Source organism: Myripristis murdjan, chromosome 11 (genome assembly GCF_902150065.1).
Source record: "Myripristis murdjan chromosome 11, fMyrMur1.1, whole genome shotgun sequence".
In the NCBI taxonomy this organism is placed as follows: Eukaryota; Metazoa; Chordata; class Actinopteri; order Holocentriformes; family Holocentridae; genus Myripristis; species Myripristis murdjan.
Genome location: NC_043990.1, coordinates 23,903,541 through 23,922,992, shown reverse-complemented (window position 1 = coordinate 23,922,992; position 19,452 = coordinate 23,903,541). Strand labels below are relative to the sequence as shown.

General features: G+C 40.8%; 3 non-coding genes across 3 annotated transcripts; 2 read left to right on the top strand and 1 right to left on the bottom strand.

Annotated features, from left to right (window-relative positions):
* Positions 1-16,092: 16,092 nt before the first annotated feature.
* trnaq-uug (transfer RNA glutamine (anticodon UUG)) lies at positions 16,093-16,164 on the bottom strand. The gene has a single exon. It is a non-coding gene; the product is annotated as a tRNA-Gln (tRNA).
* Positions 16,165-16,546: 382 nt separating this feature from the next.
* Positions 16,547-16,618, top strand: trnaq-cug (transfer RNA glutamine (anticodon CUG)). Its single transcript has one exon. It is a non-coding gene; the product is annotated as a tRNA-Gln (tRNA).
* A 1,614-nt stretch (positions 16,619-18,232) lies between these two features.
* Positions 18,233-18,304, top strand: trnaq-cug (transfer RNA glutamine (anticodon CUG)). Its single transcript has one exon. It is a non-coding gene; the product is annotated as a tRNA-Gln (tRNA).
* The last annotated feature ends 1,148 nt before the right edge of the window (positions 18,305-19,452 follow it).

Below are 19,452 nucleotides of genomic sequence, written 5' to 3'. Positions count from 1 at the left end.
CCACATTTGTTTAGGTCAAGGCTGAGTTCAGTGTCCATTAAACAATACAGAGAAACTCAAATGTCTGGCAGCATGAAGAGGAGGAATGAGAGATAAACTAAACAGACCTCCAATGTTATAACTGCTTCAGCTGGAAAAAGGAGAACTTGATTGAAGAGGTTAATCATTTAAACTCAGGGGGAGGGAGTGTACTGTACATGCATCAGCCAGGAACTTGGACTCTCGCTGCTGACTGCCAGCCAAGCTTACAGTGAGGGTGATTTGTGGGCCCTGCAGCACAAAGATCAACTGTAAGACCAAGAAGCCAAAAGCCTTTTGAGACTTTCCGCTTTACATCACAGCCATTTATCATTTTTTTGGACGAGGATCTATGCGGTTTCCCGTTACAGTTTCCTTTATGTTCACTTTGAAAATTGGTCTCCAGTTTGCAATCTACATGATCCAACATGGTGTCTTCTGCACTATGAGCTCACATGCCATTCTCCCCTCATTATATGAGCGTGACTGTGTTGCTGAGTGCGTTGAAGAAGCCGCTCCGTCTCCAGGAGTTATAAAAGAAGCACTAGTAATGAGAGGTGTAATGTGACACAAGGGGCTTCTCGGTGTAAAACAGTGACATCTGGTGCACGAGCCTCTGCAGACTATCGGTCCAACCATCTCAATGTCAAAGTGGAGGATGTTTCCATATCCAGCCATAACTTATTCACAAACTGGACGGCATCTTTTTCTGCAGCACATTCTGTTACTCTTGTGTAACAAGCTACACAAAGCAAATCTTCCAGTGTTTTTTCAGTGTTTTTTAGCTGTGAACAAGAGATCTATGGTTCACTCTGTTGGTCGGCCGGTCAATTGGTAAATCCACAAAAATTTCCTCAAGGAGGCTGAAATTTGGCATGGAGGTCAAGCATGTGTGTGTGTGTATGTGTGTGTGTGAAGGTGTGTGTTTGTGTTCATACCAATTGCCTAAAATGGGGTGTGGCAGTGGGAGCGGCCTATTGCAAAAAGGCACATAACTTCCAAATGGATTCACAGACTTGCACAGGATTTGTTGAGAAGGTTGTGCATGAGCCAAAAGACAGCTGATTGACTGGCAAAAGTGGGCGTGGCAATGGGAGTGGCCTAAAAAAAAAAAAAAAAAAAAAAAAAAGTGTGCACCCTCTGAGCAGGTTGATGTGACATGGCCAAATTTTGGCTGTTCTATCTGAAAATGGTCAAATTAACTGCGTTTGATTAACACTGATGATTTTAACACTGTTGAATACTTCACAGGAAACAAGACACGCCTAATAAACTGTCACATTGCACGTAATGTGATTCATTTCCAACCTTCATAATGCTGCTGGACAATACAAAAGGCATTGTGCTAAAGTCATGACTCTTAATTGTGCAACGGGGCGTCCTCACAAAACTCCCAAGATTATAATTCAGTCGAAGCCCCACGTGAATTTCTGCACAGGATGACAGAGGAAGGTCGAACAGGAGCTAAGGTGGAGGGCGTGATGTAACATTTAACACTGGGTTTGTCCCTGGTGACCGTAGTTGGATGACCGGTACCGAACCCTGCTGTCAAAGAGCAGAACATTCCCTTTTAAAAGTCAAACCTAATTTTTCTCAGAACAGCAGGGACACAGTCCAGCAGGAAGAAGGGTGGGGGTGAGGTTGTCATGGAGAGGTGTATAATTTGTGTGTTTGTGTGCGTGCATATGTATGTGTGTGTGTGTGTGTGTGTTCTGCAGGACCATGTGTGAACTTCCACTATCTCTGGAACTGGCAATCACCCAAACCCCAACACATCTGTCCAGAGCCTGCAGACAAAAAGAGAGGAAGGAGGGGGAAGGAGTTTGAAACAGATTGAGAGAGGAGGTGCTGGGGAACAGAGAGAGACACAGAGGGTGTGTTTGTGTGTGTGAGTGTGCGTGCGTGTGTGTGTGTGTGTGTGTGTGAGTGTGTTCATAATGTGTTCTCACTAGTCTGATGGAATAAGTGTCTGATGTGACATCCTGTAATACCTCTGCTTCTGTGATGGTTCATTTCCTATAATAACAACAAAACACTGGACTGGTCACAGTGTAAACTCAGCTCAAATAGCAGGATGGAGCTGTGGTAGTGCGCACACACACACACACACACACACACACACACAAATATACATAGTCACAGATGTAATGCATAAACCCACATCCCACACACACACACACACACACACACACACACACACACACACCAGTGTTGAGTAACAGCAGAGGACAGGGTTAGGTAAACAGCAATGCTGATAGCCCTGAGGTTACTGTGGCCATTCTGATTGGCTTATCTCTCCACGATGGCTTCAAAAAACCCTGGCTACCAGCCAATAGAAACAGGGCAGGGAATGCTCTGCCCCAATCAGTGGAGAGAAAACATCCTGTGCTGAGACAGCGCGAAAGGAATGACGCTGTGAGGATGGGAGGTGAGTGGAGTGTGAGGTGAGGTCTGGGTTACTATAGATATGGCCTGTCTGTCACTGCCAGCGCCTGGTTTCACCTCTCGCCTGGTGGTAACAGCTGCTGCCATCTCTCTACGCCTTCAGTCTCTTTCGTTTTCCAGCAAATGCTATGTTCCCTTCAGTGGCTTTGTTTGTTTGGTAACCCGGTTAGCCAAGTAACCCTGGGTTGATGCATGTACACAAACTGTGCTCGAGTAGCTTGAGTAAGATCTTACTCAGAAAAAGCTGGTTAAGCTTCCTGGCTTACTCCCATATTTAACAGATTATGATTGCATGCAAATGTTTCAGTCCTTTCACTTTTGGCTGTCAGTGTCAGCGCCAGCTCATGATTTGCTCAATGTTTTGGGTACATTTTGATGGATGCAAGAACGGAAGCAGATTAGCTTATTGACGGGATCAGTTCTTTCACATTAACCAAAGAAGGAGGAGGATGCATTTAGCTGGCATTCATTTTTTGTTGGCAGACTTATATAGCTGTACATATCGTTTTTTCCATAGCATTTTGAACACACATCACTCAACTATACCTGGCAGGCTGATAGAAAATCAGCATAATACATTAATAAAAGGCTATACTGGTGATTGTGCAATGTTTAACATAAAATCTAACATTTCTGCTAATCTTTTCCCAAAGTAAGCAATCGTATTTTAGAATTCCCATTTCATTTTTTCCCCTTTATCATTCTATGATATAAAAATAAACTTTCAGAGACTTCAAACTTTCTTCACACCAGTATCCCATCACTGTACTAAAGTCATCCGCATTAGTTTTTGAAATTGGGCAGAATGAAACCGTCCCTCCATCAGAAAATAGTCCCCAGGTAAACATCTACTGTACACAAACAATTATCAGTTCTGTGGTTTATGAATGGTGACAACTTTGTTGGGTATTTCAAACAAAAATTCAAATTTAAAAATCTTTGGATTTCGGTGAGGATTTATATGTTGTGAATTTGCAGTACCAAGCAGTAATTTGCAAAATGTTTATTTTTTTTTTATTATTTTTTTTTTTTCCAATATAAAATGTGGGGAAATGTAAATGGACCAAAATCACTGGCATGGTAACTTAAGTGGTGTTTTTTTTTCCAATTCAGACAGACCATCAGATAAATCTAACACGTATCCATTAACCAGCAATCTTAGAAAAATCAACTATATTGACTGAAGAGCTATCCACTATGTCTGGTATTTTGCAGTGAGCCTTTCTCCTTAAAAATTTGTCTGTAACCCTCTGGATCCTTTTTTTCTGTTCTAATATGTTTTAAATATTTGATTTACTATAATGTGCCTTGGTACACAACTGCAGGATATAGAGGGGTTCCACTTGTTGTCCAGGTGAGTTTCCCAGCCCAAGTCTGTCATAAATTCAAAAAGGCTGCAGTGGGAACACGTAGATGAAACATGTGAAAACCACAGTCCCAGCGGAAGTGTGGGTTTCTTTAGAGGACAGGAGCAGAAAGAGAGCCAGGGTTCTGAGCCTTGCACCTCCCATAAACGCATCAGCTGACCTCAAACCCGAGTAAAAATCTAGTGAAAGGTCCTTATTATTCTGCTGTCCAGGCCCTAAGCTGTCTTTATAGGAGGTAAAGTCTTCCTAGCGAGCTCCGGTGCTGGTTTAATGAGTGGTGTGCTTTGGCCTGAGAATGCAGGGGAAAGGCCACAATGTCCTTTTACAAAAAGGTCAAGTTTAAAGTTAATTGTGTGTGTGTTTGTGTGTGTGTGTGTGTGTGTGTGTGTGTGTGCGTTTGTGAGTGTGTTTGCCAAGCAGGGAGGAAGTGAAGGGTAACCACACCTATATTCAGTGTACTCACTTTGTTCCTCTAACATAAATGTTTATGAGGTAAATTCATACTAAACATCATGCTTTATTATCAAACCATTTTAAAATGGTTAAAGCTAAATAGCTATATGTGGATAGTATTTTTTAAAGAGAATAATAATGTTTTTTATGTTTGCCTTACAAGCATCACTGATTGAAGGTCACGGTTGTCCCAGTGTGCACCACTGATGCAGATTGGGCTTGTGAAGTGTATACTTGTGTAACCAGAACAACATTTAAGGGATGATGCACTGGTAACCTTATGCGGTTTTGGTGCTGAGTTCATAATACAGACCAGTTGCAGTGTTTTCTCTCACTCATACACCCTTTCTCTCACTCACACACACACACACACACACACACACACACAGCGAGTGATTTTTGCCAAAGTGAGCCCCTAAATATAGCTGTCCCACAGTGTTATTATCACAGCAGGGTAGCACTCTGTTATCTCTCACCCTTCACTCCCATTGTTTTACTACTGCAGCAGATGACAGCTTCACTAAGGTTTGGGCCCATTTGCTCTGTATATGGCCTGTTACATAAGGCCAGCACTGGCTCTGGTTTGTTTGTTGTATTTTTGAGCAGCAGCACTGGAAAAACTAATTTGTCTTCCTTTGTGGTTCCAGAGAGAATTTCATCGTGCAGTCTTTTCTCAGGTTGATCATCTATTGCTCTGTTTTTTTTGGTTTATCCCATTGATGTGAACGGACTGGGTCCTAATGGGACGGCTGACCAACCATGACGCCTGAAAAATACATTCAGGTTGGAAAACAAAACATCATCAGCGTATCCGTAATGCCAAATGAGCGTGAGAACTGAATGCAAGCAAATACATTGGTCCAGGAAACACATACGCGCGCGCACACACACACACACACACACACACACACGTGTTATCAGACGTAATGCATGCATGAGTCTTTGTTGTGCAGAGTGTGTGAAGCTGAGTCTTCATTAGAGGCAGTAAAAGCAACAGTGAGGTTCTGATCGGTGAGGAAGATCTAGCTTCTTTCACACACATTCCCTATCTCTCTCTCTCTCGCACACACACACACACACACACACACACACACACACACACACACACACTCAAACACTGTGGGGAGCGCTGTGTTGCTTTCCTGTCATTGTCACGGGGCAGCGGCATGAAAATGTCCGTCAAGGGCTTGCTGAGTCACCCATTCAGAACTGGCCATGCTGAACGGCCTGATGGGAAGCGGCGGCGGCGGCTGCTTCGAAAGCCAGCAACCCCCTGCTGCGCCGCTGCCTGGCCTGGGACTGTCTGGAAGTCTGGATCAGCCATAGCAGACTGGCGTGAAAACACACCAGACACACACACACACACACACTCGCACACACAAACCTAACGCTCACCCGCACACACTCATATGCATGCACACTCACACATGAATAGTCATTCACAACGATCCTCATGTTTCGGACATTCACAAAGCGCTTGTTGACCGTGGTGAGTGTGTGTAGTGGGCACTGGCCTGTTTCAGCATGTTCCAACAACAAATGACGTACTTTGCTAGTATTTTCCTCACTACAGGCAAAACAAGAAACAATCACAGTGTTCTCGGCTTCTAGCTCGCAGTGTTTACACCCAAACGGACACACTTTTGTTTCGGTGGTTTTCTCTCAATGAGGGTTTGGTACATACCAGGAAGAGCTTAACATAGGAGCTGCACTCAGAATAGCCGGGACTATGGAATCTGCACTGACCCACATGCAGTCCTGCCTCATCAAACAAACAAGCAGGAAAGAAGGCTGGCGAGATGCTTGTGTGCATGATTTGGGATGGCCTGTCTCTTGAGGGAACTTCCTTCTTTTCAGGGAGAAAGTTCTTTGAAAACCTTGTGGGAAATCTGGATCACTGCAACCCCCTTGATTCCACCACAGCTGATCGCGCCCACTCTAGACAATGTTTGCGATTCGACCACATGGACCACAGCACATTTCAGAGGTGTAGCTCTCCTCCCTGCTCCACTAAAAATCCGCACCTACGTTTGATGTGTCTATTTTTGAGGGAAGCCACTTCAGACTGCACAGAGCAGATCGAGCCAGGCAGGAAGTCAGACACAGGAGCGGCACTGAGCATCCGGTTGATTTTAAAAATAAAACACCCCGCGCACACTCTTGATCATATATCACATCACTACAACAACATCATGTCATAACTGATTTCACCAGCCCAGAAGTGAACTGGTCAGGGGATTTTTGACACCATGATTGACGAGAGGCTAATCTTGAGAGTGGAGAAATACAAGATATCAACAAATTCTAAGCAAGTCAGCAAAATGCTCTGCCTCTGAAAGGCTCCCAGTGGAATAAGGGGGTAAGAATTGGCCGGTGAAAGATATAATCTGTTGCTAATGGCTTCCCCTTGAGTTTAATACAAATGAGGTATTTTGAAAAAATACACTCTCGGTTGTAAGATTTCAGTTTTCCTGTCTTTTTATAACATCTCAGAAACGCAGGACGTTTGCTGTATGGGTGTTTTAGTGTACACTCATACATCAATCCAAACAGGTGGAGGCTTTTATTATCTAAGATTCACTAGCAGATATATACTAGGTGCAGTTGTTATTCTTAGGGAATCAGTGCATGCTGGAGGATCAATTATGAGCACAGCCACAGATGACTAAAGCACCACCTGCTCCAACTGACACAATATGCTTTGGCCCCTGACACCATGATTAGCAGCACAAGGGCATTAGATAAGAGAGGATTTGTCAAACAAACAAAACCCATATGTTCTTGAGATGAATGCCAAAGGTAACATCAGTCGAAACATTAAACAAACTGATTGCAAACATCTGTGCATGTGCAGAATATGGATGTCTGAGACCGTTACCAAAACCTCTATTTCCAGGCAAAGCGCTTGTGTTTCCATGAGGCTCCAAGGATCGCCTGCGCAAACAAAGATTAGAGCTGTGAATTACGTAAGGGTTAAAGAAAAATTAACATTCCGTCTCCTGGACGTCACCAAGTGCCAGTGTTGTCAGGAGAATGGGCTGAAGGGGTCAGACAGGATTTCCCCTACTGGTAGCAGTTGGCTACACAAATACAGGCTCGAAAACAAACATGCTATTGGAGAGGAGGGCAGAGGAAAAGCCAGACAAAGCCTCTGTGACGTAGCACCTGAAAATAAAGCGTATTTCCCATCGGTCAGCAGACGCTGAAGCTTTCCTGAAGCATGGCATTCTGTTTGGACCTCAAGACTTCTGAGTCAGTGCTAAAGTCCACACAAAAACAAATAAACAAACCAGGGTTACACTGGTAAATCAGTTTGATAATATACTGGGCTGATACTGGGCTTTTATTAAATATTAGATATTGGCCAGTCAGCGTGATAGACTTGTAACATGATGGACATTTCACCTCAATCAAAGCTGCATATAAACAGTCTACAAAAGGACATTTCATTTTCTTTTGCACATTTTTATTATTTAATGTTTCAGGAGCATTTTTGTAAACAAGTTGTTCATTAGGAGACAGTTCATGAGTTTTCTCTACCAATGAATAGGTCACACTGTCTCAAAGAGATGATCACTGTGAAATGATTTTCACAGGCTTCTGTACCCTGACAAGAGGAAGTATCTGGTGCAATCACTGAATCTTGAGAATTTGTTGGGCAAATGTAAAGATATTTAATGCCAGCATATAATATAGGCTTTCAACAGCTCCAATACAAGCAATTTGTGGTCTTCAAAAGTCCACTTCAGTTAAACCCCAATACAAACCACCTATAAACTCCTCATTGGTGTATTCTGAATTGTACATTACATCGAGTTCAGCAGCACTGACAGATAAATCTGATTTATCTACTTTTCCTGTTGCACTTTGGTTTCCCCCCTGTTTGCTTTTAGGGACAGGAAACGATACTTTCAGGAAGTGGACGACTACATGCTTCCTAGCTTTGTTCTGTAAAAAAGCAGCTGTCAAGCTGTCGCCTATGAGGTGGAAATGAAGGACCATAACATAACAAATATGATTCAATCTTTTGTAATTTCCCTTCACATGACTCTTTATTGTGAGCTGCACTGCCTCCACTGTCCAATTAATCAGAGTGTGACTGGAGATTGAAATAAAATGTGCATCAGTGCTGGCCTAATCACTCTGTGGTATTGCTTACAGTGATGATTTTATAGCATCAGTCTGACAGCAGAATTAATATGGTGATGCCTCCATCTAGTGGTGCAGAGTCTGCAAACGTCTGTTCGGGCAAAATCCAGGCAGGGGCATAAACCTAGAGACATTGTCACTGTGTGAACAGCATTAACTTGTAACCCACAGCTCCCTTCTTCTGTTAAACATATCAACATGATATCTGCTCTGTGCTTCCATGGTCATTTCAGTGTCAGAGAGCCATCCCCTATCAGCCAATCACAGTGTGCACAGTTTGTTCATGCATGATCACCTCATGCGAGGTAAACCCCACCCCTCCTCTTAGTTTAAGAGTTCCCCCAGTTCCACAGTAAAAGTTGGTGGCAGGTTTGTGAATTGGTTTGGAGAGAGAACTCTTACCTATGAGGTCTCACTGATGCTTAGAGAGATTCTCACTAGTAAGACAACATGTTTTGTGCACACAGCCCCAGATTTATACCTGAACTTAACACCTGATTCACAACTAGCAATGAATTTTCCATCCTATGGAGGTTCAGGTCAGAGCCAGAAAACATCAAGACATCTTCACAGAAATTGGTGAGAAAATACTAAGAGGATGTGACATGAGCTGGAGGGTGAAGTGCAGCACATCAAAAAAAAAAAAAAAAAAAAAGAACACCTAACTTTCGATAAGGATCTTAGCAAGAAATGACCTGAAAATTTGTAAGAAAATTAGTAAAAAGTTTCAAGAAAATGATCCGAAAAGTAGTTTTAAAACAACAACAACAACAACAACAACAACACACACACACACACAGCCAAACAACAATATCTGTCTGCCATAATACTCTTGTCTTTGTACTTGAGCTGAGGAGAGTCTGCTACCTAGTGGACATGAGGGGAATCACATCTTTCATATTGAACATGAGCCTCCTCACTCATTTGTGATGCTGCTGAGGTGAGATCTGAAAACCTGAAGCCTGTATCACGAAACAAGCTTAGTTTTCCCTGGATTGCTCAGACCTATTCGGCTACACTAATCGAGATCATGGTGATCAGAGATAAGCGGTATCATGACGCTGCTCATCAACTTGCTCACTCGATCCAGGTTTGCCTCATCAAGAGCCATGGACACGCACATATAAGGGCTGGGTTCCGAGGCAGCAGACCAATCACAAACATGACCTACAAGGAAAAACGCACAACATATTTCACGCTGGAGAAGCAGCATATTATACTGGAAAAGTATGAGGAGGAAAAGCAAAATTTACACTATAAATTGAACACCGTGGTTGCCGCCAAGAGAAGGCAGAACGCTTGGCAACGAATAGTCGACTGCATAAATGTGCAAGTTACACATCAGTGGCTCAAGTAGTCCACATCTGACGCTGAAACAGATGAAATCACTGCACTGCGCAGATGTGTTGCGTGTATGACAGGTATAGTTGAATTCCTTCAGGTGTGACCCCTTGGGTTGAAAGAATGTGGGAGCAAGTAAAAATTTAACACAAGAACATCATTGCATTTGGTGAGTTTGCCTTTTTTATTATAGCCCGTTATACACTTTATACACACATACTTTATTCTCTCATGACAAAACAATGAGAGAATCAACATCAGTTTCTGCTGATTTTATTCTTATGAAACATTTGTGTTTTCCTAATACCAATGCCAACATTCTAGAACCTTTGTACTGACAAATGTTAACGACATTCTAAAACCTTTATGCTGTCACAATACCAACACCAACATTCTAGAACTTTTGTATTGTCACATGTTAAGAACATTCTAAAACCTTTGTGTGGTCACAATACCAACACCAACATTCTAGAACCTTGAAATTGTCACATTTTAAAAACATTCTAAAACGTTTGTGTTATCACAATACAAATACTAAATTCTAAAACCTTTGTACTGCTCCCTGTTAAAAGTCTTTGTATTGTCACATGTTAACAACATTGTAAAACCTTTGTGTTGTCACAAAACCAACGCTAAGAGTTCTCTCTCCAAACCTTTATAGTCAAAATACCAACGCCAACATTCTAGAACCTTCGTACTGTAAAATGTTAACATTCTAAAACTTTGTGTTGTCACAATACCAACGCCAACATTCTAAAACCTTTATGTTGTCACAATACCAACACCAGCATTCTAGAACTTTTGTATTGTCACATGTTAAGAACATTCTAAAACCTTTGTGTGGTCACAATACCAACACCGACATTCTAGAACCTTAGAATTGTCACATTAACAACATTCTATAACATTTTTACATTGGAGACGTTTTGTATTGTCCCATGTTAATAACACTGTAAAACCTTTGTGTTTTACCTAATACCTACCAACGCCAACAGCCTAGAACCTTCGTATTGCCCAAATGTTAACAACATTCTAAAGCCGTTGTGTTGTCACACCATCAGCGCCAACATTCTAGAACTTTAGCTTGGTCACATGTTAACAACACCGTAAAACCTTTGTGTTGTCACAGTACCAACACCAACATTCTTACATTGGAGAACTTTTGTATTGTCCCATGTCAATAACGCTGTAAAACCTTTGTGTCATCACAGTACCAACACCAAAGTTCTGGAACCTCGGAACTGTCACGTTAGCAACATTCTGAGATGTTTGCGTAGTCGCAATACAAACACTAAATGCTAGGATGTTTGTACTGTCCCCTGTTCAAAGTCTTTGTATTGTCACACGTTAGCAATACTGTAAAACCTTTGTGTTTTCCTAACCCCAACCCCAACATTCTAGAAGTTTTCTATTGTTACATGTTAACAACATTCTGAGATGTTTGCGTAGTCGCAATACAAACACTAAATGCTAGGATGTTTGTACTGTCCCCTGTTCAAAGTCTTTGTATTGTCACACGTTAGCAATATTGTAAAACCTTTGTGTTTTCCTAACCCCTACCCCAACATTCTAGAAGTTTTCTTTTGTTACATGTTAACACCATTCCAAAACCTTTATGTCGTCACAATACCAACACCAACATTCTAGAACTGTGGCACTGTCACGTAAACAACAGTGTAAAACCTTTGTGTCGTCACAATAGCAAAACCAACATTCTAGAAGTTTTCTTTTGTTACATGTTAACAACATTCCAAAGCCTTTGTGTTGTCACAATAGCAAAACCAACATTCTAGAACTTTTGTATTGTCCCATGTCAATAACGCTGTAAAACCTTTGTGTCATCACAGTACCAACACCAACATTCTGGAACCTTGGAATTGTTACGTTAGCAAAATTCTGAGATGTTTGCGTAGTCGCAATACAAACACTAAATGCTAGGTTGTTTGTACTGTCCCCTGTTCAGTCTTTGTATTGTCACACGTTAGCAATATTGTAAAACCTTTGTGTTTTCCTAACCGCAACCTCAACATTCTAGAAGTTTTCTTTTGTTACATGTTAACAACATTCTAAAACCTTTATGTCGTCACAATACCAACACCAACATTCTAGAACTGTGGCACTGTCACGTAAACAACAGTGTAAAACCTTTGTGTCGTCACAATAGCAAAACCAACATTCTAGAAGTTTTCTTTTGTTACATGTTAACAACATTCCAAAGCCTTTGTGTTGTCACAATAGCAAAACCAACATTCTAGAAGTTTTCTTTTGTTACATGTTAACAACATTCCAAAGCCTTTGTGTTGTCACAATACCCCCACCAACATTCTAGAACTGTTGTTTTGTCACATGTTCATAACATTCTAAAGCCTTTGTGTTGTCACAATGTCAACACTTACATTGGAGAACTTTTGTATTGTCCCATGTCAATAACACTGTAAAACCTTTGTGTCATCACAGTACCAACACCAACATTCTGGAACCTCGGAATTGTCACATGTTAGCAACATTCTGAGATGTTTGCGTAGTTGCAATACAAACACTAAATGCTAGGATGTTTGTACTGTCCCCTGTTCAAAGTCTTTGTATTGTCACACGTTAGCAATATTGTAAAACCTTTGTGTTTTCCTAACCCCAACCCCAACATTCTAGAAGTTTTCTTTTGTTACATGTTAACAACATTCCAAAACCTTTATGTCGTCACAATACCAACACCAACATTCTAGAACTGTGGCACTGTCACGTAAACAACAGTGTAAAACCTTTGTGTCGTCACAATAGCAAAACCAACATTCTAGAAGTTTTCTTTTGTTACATGTTAACAACATTCCAAAGCCTTTGTGTTGTCACAGTACCCCCACCAACATTCTAGAACTGTTGTTTTGTCACATGTTCATAACATTCTAAAGCCTTTGTGTTGTCACAATGCCAACACTTACATTGGAGAACTTTTGTATTGTCCCATGTCAATAACGCTGTAAAACCTTTGTGTCATCACAGTACCAACACCAACATTCTGGAACCTCGGAATTGTCACATGTTAATAACATTCTAAAACCTTTGTGTTGTCATAATACCAACGCCAACATTCTAGAACCTTCGTATTGTCATATGTTAATAACATTCTAACACCTTTGTGTTGTCACAATACCAACACCAACATTCTAGAAGTTTTCTATTGTCACATGTTAACAACATTCTAAAACCTTCATGTGGTCACAATACCAACACCAACATTCTAGAAGCTTCGTATTGAGAAATGTTAACAACATTCTAAAACCTTTATGTTGTCACAATACCAACACCAACATTCTTCATAAGACAGATTTTTTTATGTATTAATGTCCGACTCTCATGAGAGGTCAATGAGGGTAGCAGCCTGTCATAGTAAATACAGATAGAACTAAAGCTGTTCCTCTGCTGGTATTTGACTGCAGTAGAATTAGAAGTAGTGCATTAAAAATCTCCTGCAGTAAAAGTAAAAAGTTTCTCATTTCAAATGTCCTGGCAGTAAAAGTGACTGAGCTCCTTTTTCCAAACAGTAACTGCGTTACCTGCAATCTTTACCATGCAGTTAGAAAAGGAGAAGAGAGCACGCTGCACACTGCATGCTTTTAAAGGGGCATTACACCCAACTGAAGTGAGGACCCTGTAAACTCAGCTGACACAAGTGGAACAAGCACATAATTTGAATTGGGTTGAGTCTCCATGGTTCTCATTGCCCACACATACTCCACATTTTTGTGCCAGTTGAGTCTAAATGGTCCTCGCTGCAGTTTTTCATGGTGCAGCTTTTATTGTGAAATTTGGAAAATGACAAAAAGTAGAAGCAACAACGTAGAAGCAGGTTACTCTTCTCACCTTTGCTGACTGAGCTTTTATTGTGAAAGGTTCCACAGTCTGTCATTGATCATGACCCTGGTGGAGGCTGCAGGGAGCCCTGCCACCCAGCCGCAGGAGCAGCCCCCTGCCTACCCAGACAGCACCCACCCAGGCCCAGGCCGGCTGGGTGCACACACAGCCATGCCGCAAGAGCATGGCCAACAACAGGCCACAGCCCCACCCGTCTGCCACCGCAACCCGACCCAGCCTGTGGAAGCGAAATGTTAACTATTACCTATTAATTTCTCACTACTGGAAATTTCCATCGTAGACAACTGTAACTTAATTACAACTGGTCAACTTTTACCACTGACTTCCATTCAAAATTAATTACAGATAATCAATTTTGACGTGTTATAATTCCAAGTTGCCATATCCATAATGTCATTTTGACTTGTTGCAATTGTAATTAATGATATCTACGACTCAATTCTCACTAGTCAAAATGTTAATTATTGATATCAACAAATCAGTTTTAACTAGTGGCAATGCTCATTGTGGATATCCGCAATTGTTCTTACATTAAAGATATCAGAAATGGAAAATTCAATTTTGACTAGTCAAAGTGTAAAACATATGTTGGCTTGTAACAAGTAAGAATTGCATTTCAGATATCTAAAGTATATTTTATAACTTGTGAACATCATATTCGTACTAGTAACAAGATTCGATGAAAGGACAAGATGTTACAATCCCTAGTGTATTTTTTAAACTTCTGGAAGCTCTAAAAGTCTTGTTTTGGCTTTAGGTGCCTAATGTTTAGTCACAGTGCCTAAAGTTTTAAAATGAATAAATATGTTGTCTCCTCTAAATTGTATCAGTTACATGTAACTAGTGTGAATGGTCACCTGACCAGGCCTCCTCCTGAGTGAGATGTCTGGCTCAGACTTCTACAAGAGGAAGTAAGTAAAATACCTTAATTAACACATATAACTGAAATATTTTGCACATGTATTTTGTAAAGGGTCTACTACTGATATATAATGAGAATTTTATGCCTGCATGCATATTTTGAACACAAGAAGAGTAAATGTTAGCACGGCAACATTTGTTGCCGCTAGCATGACACATAGGCTAGTCTTAGCGTTATGCTAGGTGTTAAAGGTTTTTAGCTGTTTATTCCATTTATCGTGTGTTTTTTTTTTTTTCTACACAGCTTCAAACTCTCAGAGGTTTTGGATCTTTTAGATTTAAAAGACCCCTCAAGTGATGTGTGCTACATCACTGTCATCCCTGCAGCTGAAAAAGATGCGATTGAAAGTGACTGTGACGGTTCACACAGACAACACCAGGGCGAAACAGGCCATTTGCCTGCTAGGCTCCGAAATGGTGAAGCAGAGCTGATTTTTCAGGAGGATGAGGAGGATTTCCCCCTGATAAGTCCAGACCTATCACCAGGCCCCCTCCCTCAGCTCTCACTCCTACAGCAGTCGCTAGTGAGTCTCCCACGGTGTCAAGCCACAACAGGAGATGCTCTGAAAATGGGACACCACAAACCAGAAAAAGAAAATACCCGGAGGAAGATGATGGCCCACAAAGAAAAAGGAGATGTCCTGAGAAAAATAAAACGCACTGCTCTTAGTCTTACACCTTAAGCACTGTTTTTGTGGTACACTAATTAGGTTCCTGCACTGATTTGATTTTTTGCTGAATAACGCTGTTCACTCATCTTCTGACCATGATGTTACTGGTCAGTAAATGTTAAGTTCATACAAGCTGCTGCCACAATGGGAATTTATTTACTATTCTCTTAGCTCTACATTTTTTAACTGTTTTATGAGACTATGAAATACAGTAATTCATCTTTATTTTTAAACTATTCAATTACAAGTCAAACCGTGCAAAATGACCATCATTCCTCCTTTCTAGTGGATGTGTCTTTACTTGTGGAAAGACTTGCTGCCCTCTGCTCTTGTTTTCAGATCTACATTCACATTACTGCCCATACAATATCAAGTTAGCTGTAAACCGTGTTTTGTACTTCAGTAACATTGTTAACATTTAAGTTTTTTACTTTACATTAGCGAGGCAGCCACCTGAAAGTTGATGCATCAAATCCATCTCAGACCCCCTCAGTTAACTAAGATACTTTGGGTTGAGTAGTCATTTTGTTCAATAATTTGAGCAGTTACATTTTTTTTGGATGTTTAAAAAATAAAAAATAAGTCATAAGCACTGTTTTCACATGTTTGGGTTTGTGTAACTCTGTTGTATTTGATTATGATTGATCGGGACTGCTTTGATTATTATTGGTCTGTCTACACTGAAACTTGCACCTCATTCATTTTCTGATTGCGAGAACAACTCAAATTAAAGTAGCTGAATCTTTTAATTATTGTGTTGTGCATCTGTATCTGATTGGACCGAGGAAACTATAAGTTAGGTACAGCTCTGTAAATTAGCAGCAGAGAGACAGAAACATAATTGAAGCTGCTCCTTCAGGTTCCACCGAGATTTGAACTCGGATCACTGGATTCAAAGTCCAGAGTGCTAACCATTACACCATGGAACCACACACACACTCACATAAACACACACACACACACACACACACACACACACACACACACACACACACACACACACACACACACACACACACACACACACACACACACACACACACACACACACACACACACACCACTGCTGTCTGCAGAACATCAGGAGACCTACTCAAAGGATATATTATCAAAACAATTTTCTTCAAAAAGTATTGGAGATGAGCATAAAATCACCTGCAGATAAATATCAGTCCACTTTGCTGGGATTTGGGTTCTCTGCTACGGCTTTCGTGGTGGTGTTGCTTCCTTAGCGGCAGGTTTCTTGGCCAGCTTGTCAAGCTTCTCCAGCAACATCAGCAGACAGAGTGGTCATGTTCTGAGCGTGTGTGTGGTTCCATGGTGTAATGGTTAGCACTCTGGACTCTGAATCCAGCGATCCGAGTTCAAATCTCGGTGGAACCTGACTTTAACCAATACACTGATTCGGCGAGATAACCAGAAGTAGAGCGGCCGCCATTACTGCGGTGTGTCCTTTCAGTATTATTCTGTGGTCGTCCAAAAAGCAGTGTAGTATTTGGCCGACCCATCCAGAGCTCAGGTAATTCTGACCCTCAATCAGTGACCTGTAGTTTTTTTTTTGCTGGTCATCGCTGGCCAGCCGATGAATAAAATACTCCTGAATATCTAAAAATGGAACAGAAACGTGTTTTTTTTCTTAATCATGTCATAGCCTGGCCATATTGATTAAACACCACTGTTATGTACAGAAATTGCTTCTCGCCGAGATCCACCCGTTTATGCAAATGAATGTGAATTTCACACATGCAACTGTGTGTGGCTGAAAAGACAGGGGATATAAATCTTGGCAGATCTTAGCTGTGCCGTATATCGCATCCATCTCCGACGTTTGCTGGTGAGTCTAAAAATATCTTTAAGCAAGTTTTAACTTAGTTCAAGCGGCGCCGTCCGCACATTTTATTCTATCAACTTTGACTTGGTTGAGCTCATGTTACATCCATTCAGTTCTCAGTTATTGTGTGTAGATCTTGGCAGGCATGCATTTCTCGGCATAACACTTTTAGCCCACGAAACTAATATTTAATCCCTACATTATTTTTTAATCACGAAGGCTTGTACACAATGATTAAATGCCTGTTAGCTTGCGAAGATCAGTATAAACGTAGCCTAGCCAGTGTTTACAGTCACACATTTCCTTCTACTTCAGTATTTCACCTCTGAAATACTTCATAGTTTTCATCTTATTAATTGCCAAATTAATATCGGTATTAATTTAAGATACCTTCATCAGTAACCGGAGGCCACTGTCTGACATCGTCAAACCAGGTGACTTTACTCATGCTGTCAGTGATGCTCTCGGTCATTATTTATTGGCATATCGGTCTTTATTGATAGCATGACAGTTTCATGACATCGCACACCGCAGCAATGGCGCCGCCACAAGATGGCGGCGTACACAAACCGCTCACCCGAATCGGTGTATACTTTGTGTTACATTTCAGTCTCTGCCACAGGTTATCTGTACAGGTGTTTGCTGCTCCTGCCTCCTGGCAACTTCTAAGAAATGGCAAGGGAATTCTAAAGTGCATCTTAAATACAGTTAGAAATTATTGGAGGTATGATGGAGAGCAACCTATGAATCTCTAAAAGGGAAGACTGTGGAGTTGAATGTTGACAGACATAGAACTTAAAAAAAAGCACGTTCCTCGAGGTAATCTGGGCCTTGAACATCACCTGATTTTCATATCAGTGACATTTTTTCTATTCATTTCATTCATTCACAACGTCTCTTTAGAGCCACAGTACTCATTTCACAGAGACAAAACCCGTCTTATTGTCAGTAATTATCTGTATAACGATAACATTTTGTCGTTTAAAAGCATAATGAATGACCAGTACACACAAACAGAGTAAGTGATTGATGAAATCTATTTTACATAGAACCACATGTTGGCTACCAGGAATTGGCGTGGTTTACAATACAACATCAATTCATGTAAGAAATCCACTTAATGTCATTGCTCATTTTAGTGTGTGTATGTGTGTGTGTGTGTGTATGGTTCCATGGTGTAATGGTTAGCACTCTGGACTCTGAATCCAGCGATCCGAGTTCAAATCTCGGTGGAACCTGACTTTAACCAGGACCTTGTGTTACATTTGATTCTCTATGCAGCAAGGCAGCTGGCACTCCGACACCAGCACCACTTTCCAAAAACCAGTCACAGGAAACCAAATGATGATGTGATGTAGAGAAACCAGTTTGGAAGACTGGAGAGAAGAAAGCGGTAGCAGAGACAGATCCTGAGCGAGTCCAGGCTTAGTGAGCAGCAACCGGCACCGACTGGAAAAATACCGCACAAACAATCTGAAGCAAATTTATGATTTTATAATCTCAAAATTTTGGAGGTTTTTTTTTTTCTCGTAAAGTTGTGAGTTTTTCTTTTTTTATCATTGTCCCTGCAATCTCAGAGAATATCCTATTTTTTTCTTGTGAATTTATGTTTTTTTTCCCCTCATATAATTCAGATTCATATCTCAGATTATTACCTTCCCTCCCCCGGCTGTGTGTTTTTCCCCCCTCTCGTACACAGTGGCCCTAGTTGGCGTCAGACTTTACCAAGGTATAGAAACACATTCAGAAAAAAGAATGAGGAACATGAATTTTCAAATCAGTAAAAGCTAAAAAAAAAAAAAAAAAAATTAAAAAATTAAAAAACAATCGATTTAAAAACAATAAAAGACCATACAGATAACATAACATTCAATGAGAAAAATACATGTTTTACATACGTCAAATAAGACAAAAACAAAGGGAAAAAGCACAAGTGACACTGAAAAAAGACCAAAAAATGGGAAAAGCGGAGATTTAAAAGCAAAACTAAAATAAAAACATCAGCCAATGTAAACAAAGCTCCTGCCAGTGTTCCTTCTTTTCTAGAATCCTTCCCAAAATCAGAGAGTCTGTAGGTGTGACATGTGACACGTGACATTAAATTATTTCTGTTGTGATTTTATTTATTTTTTAATTTGAAAATTTAATTAATTTAGCGTGACTTTCAGGCGAGGCGGGAGGCTCCATTGGCGAGGCACTGCGTCCCGCCAATAGAATGATAGGGGAAACACTGCCATTTCAAATCCACTGTGGTGGTGTACAAGGGCAGAACTGTGAATATTGTGTCGCTGTACAAATTCTTATGGACCTAACTGTGTTACATTGCCCATTAAAGACAACTTGCTTTATCTTGTCAAATAAACATACAATTACCAACTATTTTAAC